Raw genomic sequence first — 7,599 nt, forward strand, 5'->3', positions numbered from 1 at the left:
TTTATTACTTTATAAGGTAAACATGGAAAGATGAGATTCTCTCTTTTCATCCAAGGGTGATGGCTGCATTTAGTATGCACTTTTTAATTGCAAATTAGGTCGGTAATGAATTCTAAAAAATCGTTACAACCGTCAGTCTCAATCTTCCACCAATAATCTTAAATATTTAGACCCACTATCTATTTAAATGCATTTCAAAAATTCATTCCAAAAGCAACCTTAATCTTCCACCCATGATCTTAACCATCTAGACTCACAAGATCGTCACGTAGGGAATCAACATGAATTGGATACATATATATATATTTTTTACAAGGAGTAGAGTAGTAATTTTGTGCATCCTTGAGTCTGGACGCAAGGACTATGAGACCAATAAATTTTCTTTTTTATTTAATATATATTTGTCATCTCATCTTCTCAACTTCAACATTTTGTAGGTCCCCAACACTCTACCCCCGCAAGATCTTAACTCTAACTGTCCTTAAAGAGAATGAACTGTGCAACTATACTTCAAAAGCGTTTGGAATTGTGTAATAGAATTTTTTGAAAATAAGGATGAATTTGGTGTATGATTTCTTGGAAAGCATCATCGACCTAGAATGCATACTAACTGTAGCAGATGAAAACCCAAAAAAGATTGAACTAGTGAGAATGACGTAGGATGAGAGAGTTACTACTTTTCTTTGTCAGATTAAGAGAACCTACTCTACAAAAGGTTCTAAATGTGGCTTGACCATGATCCCTTGTTAGGTAAGTCTAAGTTCAATTAACAACCAAAAAGATGTGGCCGGAATAAGCATGATTATTGACTAATTCTTCCCGTCCCTTGTGTATTGTCCATTGTGAGATCCTACGTTTTGCTAAGATAATAATACATTATAAAAAAGGTTTCACAATTGTCTGTTTGGATTTTGGCATATATAGTAGCTCTTTTGGTGTAATCCACTAAATTATATAAGTTTTTTCAAAACCTGTTTTGGGTCCACCTGAGCTTGTTAATTACCACATAAGACTAAAAAGAGATTTTAATTTGATTTAAAACTTCCCACACCAACCATGATAGGATGAGAAGAAGAAAGTTAAGCAAGAGCTAATGAGAGTGTGGTTAATAATCAATGGATGACTCTAATAATTAAGAATTAAAATCCATGGTTCGAACAAAACCAACCGAATAGACCGAAAAACATTTGAAGCGAATTAAACTGTATTGATCTAATTCGATTTTGGTACAATTTTGTTTCAAATTTGTACATATTTTATTTTTTAACGAAATTAAAACTCAACTGAAAATTCGAAACCAAACCGTTTGAATCCTAATCTCCAATTCCAATTTTCTAGGTTTCAATCGATTCCAAACCTATTCCACGTTCAATTTTGGATTCTCTCCCCCCCCCCCCCCCACCAAAAAAAAAAAAAAAACACTAATGGTCAGGGAAGGAATGGGGCCTCAAGAAAAGTAAAGGAGGCGATTCTGGTATGATTGTGTGTTTAATGAGAGTAGCTTCGGTTAGGTTAGTGTAAGGAATGAGAATAAAATTATTGGTGAGCACATATACCTTTGATAGTTAAGAAATCCACCTAATTGGATGGCTCACTATCTACCATCTACCATCTACCATCTACCATCTACCATCCAATCTGTTAGCTATAATTTTCTCATTAGATTTCCTTCACTAGTTCCATTTTTTTAGGGTAAGAGATCGCTATTTGGTAGCTTAGGCCCTAATCAGTGTTGGACCAATGAGAGTATATGTTGGAGCATTAATACGGATGAGATTCAAAGGATTTCAACATAGTTTCCAATTGGCAATAGCTTTATTGGCATGAGAAAACATAAGCATGAGTCAAACTCTTTCCCATGGGTCAAATTTCAATGAAAAAATAATAATATCACGTGTCAAAATTAATCCCATCTATGTGTTTTTTTTTTTTTCTTCTCTCTCTCTCTTTCTTGAATGATTAATTTATTCCATGGACTATAATACTTAAGAGAAAAAAAAAATTAATAATTTTAACCGTCTGATTTAAGAAGGGAATTTAATAATTTATTTTTAAATCATATGTACTTTTCCAACTCTCAATGAAACACGGTTTAGATTAAATAAAACGTCAAAGTGGATGACTCATATTTATGTTCTGATTTTTTGAAATGTCACCTCCCATTGTTATATTGAAAATTAACCATAAAAATAATAAATGAATAGGGATTGCTACAATGCCAGAGTGCAGTTTCACACCAATGAGGGGTGAAAAACCGAATCGTCTAGTAGATTTTTTAACGAGGAGAGTGGGTGTGGGGTCCACAAGGACGTGAAAGGACATAAGTAAAAATCTACAAATAGGCATCATGACAATCTTTTTCCATGATAATGAGATTATTATTAGGGAGAGGGTTCCTTGAAAGACAATGTGGCCTGTGCGCCAACACAGGGGCCAAATGGAATGACCAAAAGAAAAATGCACAGAAACATTAATAAATATTATAATTTGCACATTTCATAAGGGACCGAGTAATCATTTCGCCCCTATTGTGTTTGGGCACAGTGGCCACTCTACCTTTTAAGCTTTTTCTTCCCTTAGTATTTATTTGTCACAAGTATACAAATGTGGGACTGGTTTGGCCTCTCATTCCTAATTGCATAAAGTAAAACCAGTTATAACTTTAGTTTGGCGTCATACTTGCCTTTTTATTATAAGATATAGATTTGTGAGTCGACTACAATCTTCCTTACAAGCAACACTATAATAATCAAAAAAGGGTTGGCCAGTTACAACAACCACTAAAAGAGAATAAAGTGCCAAAAGATTGTCTAAACCCTAAAGTAAGGCATAACATCTCTATAAAAATGAGCATTTGAAGCTAACTATGTCTCGTTTGTTGAGTACCTATGAAGACACCTAACAGCTGTTCATTAAGCTCAATATCTCACCCACCAATAGATAGGCTACCTATGATATTTACTAGGTAAGTAAAAAGGGAAGAAAAAAAAAAAAAGTTTCACTAAATCGAAGGCGTATCTCACGCCAAAGAGCATTGTATTATTTTATTTATTATTTAAAAGAAAAAAAAGAGAAAAAAATTCTTAAACATATATAATACATATGTGTGAAAATCGTCTGCAGCCGCTGCACTAGTGTAATGAGCATCAGGTGGCTGGAAGCCCTTTGGGACGCATGCCCAGATGCTCTCAGTCGTCCAATGCTCACCGTACTTCAAGCTCGTTGTAGATGATATGGACTCAATACATATAGGATTTGGAGAGGCAATTTTTTTTTCCTAAGAAAAATGTCTTTGACTCATTGAGCCAAAAAAAAGGACAAAGTTTTCTATTCGGAAATGACCCTAGTGCCACAGACATAAGGAGGCATAAAAATGACCACAGTGCCCCTCTTGGGGGTGCGCACCCTATGTTTGAGCGTAAAGGCACTCCCGGACAAAAAACACTTACCTAAAAAAAAATTATGAATAGTAATCAAGTATGATAAATCTTATGGGACAAGCTAAATCTCTCACTAGGTTTTTTCTTTTTAGAAATCTCTAATTAGGTTGGGAACTCCTTAATTACACTCATTCTCCAGAAAAGTGGAATTGGCAACCGAATCAGTCGTCATCGATTTTGATTCTGGTTTTGATTTTGTCTGAGCCGTATATAAAAAAGCCCAAATTTTTAAATGGAGAATCGGCAAGAATTGCGAATTAAATCCAATAAATTCCAATTGAATCGGATCCAAATTAGTGATCTGATTCTGATTCTTAGAACTGTGGTTATACTTGCATTGGGTTTTCTTAAAAATATTATGAGAAATAGTATTGGAAAGATTATAGAATAATACCAAGGAAAGTTGGTCATAGTTCAAACCTAATCCAAAAGGATCACATCCCTTGATTTCTAACAACCTATATTTAAGCGGACATTTCAGTCATTGTTTTTGGTTTGCAATGTAGTTTTCTTTATGGGATTTTCTTATTGACTACATAAAGGTGTCAAATAATTTGTAGGGAAAAAATAACTTTATATGGAAGCATAATGCACGTGCTCAGACATTGGGTAGGGAGAAATGATGGCCCTGTCATGAAAAGTGGAAATCTCATTCCTATTGATGCTGTTTGCTTGTTAGTTGCTACCATTGACCTTGAGTTGGTGTAGGAACCATGTTCTAATATAGAAAACACTTCTCCTAATTTGTAACTTTAATTTTTTACATTTTTTTTTCTTTTAATATTGACCAGTTGGATCAACCTGTATCAGGCAGCTTTGCCCTAATTTTTTTTCTTACAAAAATGGTTTTTTAGATGATTTTACCCTTACCACATACCATTATCGATACAAATCAACCAGCACACTCATTCCGATACCAATATTTGAAATAGGTGGAGAAAAACTTTCTTGTGATTATTATAAATACATGAGAAAGGTTATTGAAATGGCATTGATCACTGCAAGCCAGAAAGTGTGAAGGAAACTCACTCCCAAATGATTCTTCAGTCTTCATTCATGGAATCAAAGAAAGGTTCTAAAACTATATATAAAGCAAAAGTTGAATCAGTCTTCCTTCAAACAAAACCAATTGAATACTTGGGGATTAGAATTTTAAAATAGTTTGAACTTTGAATAAGTGTTAGCTAACTTGTCTGTGGAATGCTTGAGTTAAAGAGTTTTGGGTTTAGAATATAGCTTTGACCCAACAAGAAATTGTGTCAAACTATACTATCTATAGGTATCTTTCAATCGAGGGGAGAGACTTTTCTTTGCTTCATTCACTCCAACCCACTTATTTGAACCATGGTTTATAAAATTGGACCAGGCATAAACCATTGATTAGGCCGGTTCCAGAAAATATATTATATTTGTTGTTTATAATAGAATCAAACCAAACCATTAATCCAACACTAATAGAACTTCTACAGATGGGCTCCACAGACTTTTTTTTTCTCAATCTTACCCAAAAATTGAAAAGCTAGCGCCATTGATGGTGCCTCTGCAGGTAAATAGTAGGTTCCCAAGAGGTCAATAAATCAACTCTCCTACTTCATTGAAGAAGGAAGGGATTCGAGAATTAAATATAGGCGAATGGTTTGCATGGTCGATGCTCTAGTGCTCTCTCTCATTGGCTTGCATGCTGGCATGAGAGCCACAGGGGTGAGTAAATCTTTCTCCCTTTAGGGTATGTAGCCAATGGTAGGACGTACAAACATCTTCACCACAGTAGCATGCTTTTTAGACGTATTGACAATCTACCAATGGCAGAACCTTACCCCCTTTGTCCCCCTCGCTCGACATATGGCCGACTTTCAAAGATTTGATCTTGCAATTTGTTTCAGTAGGAACTCCATCTATTAGTTCTCCCATGGAAAGATCTCTAGAAATAATCCACTGTGTCTTGGTGTAGGTGCATGCTAAGAGATTTCATTCTTTCTTCCTCAAATATAATATGGAAGAAAGAACGTTACTTGACTGTGTATATCTTCGCCTACATACACTAGGTGCGAAAAAAACCATGTTGCCTAGTGCTGTAGGTGTTCGTGTAGGCCCTCCCTTTGGCCACAGTCACTAGAATGTACTTGCGCAATCAAGTAGCCTTCTCTTGCCCATATAAGATGATTCCCTGAAAGGTAGTGTGCCCTTGGGCCAGCACAAGGAGCAATTGAAGCATGCACAGAAGCATCAATAGGAGTGGGATTTCCGCCTTTTATGAGGGTCGGGTGGGTTGATCATTTCATCCCCTATATGTTTAGGCTTTGGGAAAAAGAACCACTAAAGACAATGTGGCATCTGCGCCAAGACACATGGGAGGGCGGAATGATCACCCTAACCCACATAAAAGGCTGAAGTTCCATCGTTTTTTATGCTTCCATGTACGCTCCCATTGGTTTCTATGCTGATGCAGAAGTCATGCTACCTTTTTTGAAACCCTCTCCCTATATTTTTTTAGGGAGACAACACCCTGTTAGTCTAGTATAGGCAACACCAATGCGCGAGACAATAGAAGGGCACACACACTTATGTCTAGCGTAGCCAAGTAGCCAACACTAGATTGGCTGGATTTTTTTCCGTTTCTTTTATCAGAAAATGAAAAAAAAAAAAAAAAATCATACTGACCTACATAATCTAGTAATATACTCCAACCCTACTTTCCTCACAACTCCACTAAAATAGGGTTGTCAAATTCCAGCGTTAACCGTTTGGATAAATTGAAACCAACTGGCCAAAAAAAAAAAAAATCAATGTGAACCGATCAATTAACAGTTTATTTTATTTTATATATTTAATAGAAATTAAAACCTGTCTGACTGATTGAATGGATTAATTGAAACCGTGACCCAAAATAACTAATGGGAATGCTGGTGGAAGTATCAATTGGAGTGAGATTTTATGAGTTTCACTTCATGGTCATTTCATCCCACTTTGTGAGTCATGTTGTCTTGTATTCTTTTTTTTTTTCCTAAATTATATTTTGTATGGGATAAAGAAAGACTCAAAGGTAGTGTGGAGGGTGCCTCGATACTCATGAAAGATGGAAATCTCATCTATGTTGATGCTTTTGCTTGCACTCTCATTGGCCCCTATGCTAGTCTAGGGGCACATTGCGTTTTAAAGAACCCTCTCCCTTTTAATATATATGTATATAAAAAACCAAAATTGAACCAATAACCAAGCAATGAGAGCCTGTAAGCCAATAGGATAAACCAAACTGGACCAAAATCAAAATTGATTAAAACCAAATCTCACCTAAATGGTTTGACTTCGGTTTAGATCAATACATACAATCTATTTAGACTGATTAAACCGATCAAACCAGAACAAACCGACCATTTGACACATCCCTAAGCTTTACGGGCTACAAGTTACAACCTAACAACAACTGGTCCGTGAAGGTTCTTAATAGATTAGAAAACCAATAAGAGTATTAACCCAACACGATAAAAACCTGAATTGACTAAACCGGAACAAACCGACGGTTTGACACCCCTATCCAGGCTTTCTTGAGGAGTGCGTAACAAGCACAGACGTACATATTAGGAATTCCTCACTCAGTAGGTTTTGGGAAGGTGAGAGAGAGAGGACTCCTCTATCCAACCCATCAAGCTATTCTTAGGCAGTTAAGAGATAGCATATTCGTTGTCCACGATTAAACCAAGATTTAATAATTTCTCCTTCTTCTCCTACTATTTACCAAACACACCCCCCGTATTTTACCTTTTTTCCCTTCTATCGTATAAAAACTTAATTTGTCACATAATCTCTCCCAAATACATACGTACGGAGCAGAGAGAGAGAGAGAGAGAGAGAGAGAGAGAATAATAAGATGAAAGATTAATTTTTGATAAAGACAAACTCCAGAACCGAGAGTCTTAAGAGATCGAGCGTCGAGTGGAGGAAGAAGAAGAGCGAAATCATCGACAAGGTCCGTGAATTTCTTCTTGGCTTCTGTTGCTCTGCAGTTGGATTATTTTTTAGGGTTTAATTAATCTCTATACTTCGAACGATGACATTCAATTTTTAGACCTCTTCCTATGTTTCCGCATTGCTAATCAAGTTTTATTTTGATTCTGTTATGGTAATGGGGACTGAAACAATTATCGATCCATTGTTGAAG

Source organism: Macadamia integrifolia, chromosome 3 (assembly GCF_013358625.1).
Source record: "Macadamia integrifolia cultivar HAES 741 chromosome 3, SCU_Mint_v3, whole genome shotgun sequence".
NCBI classification, from domain to species: Eukaryota; Viridiplantae; Streptophyta; class Magnoliopsida; order Proteales; family Proteaceae; genus Macadamia; species Macadamia integrifolia.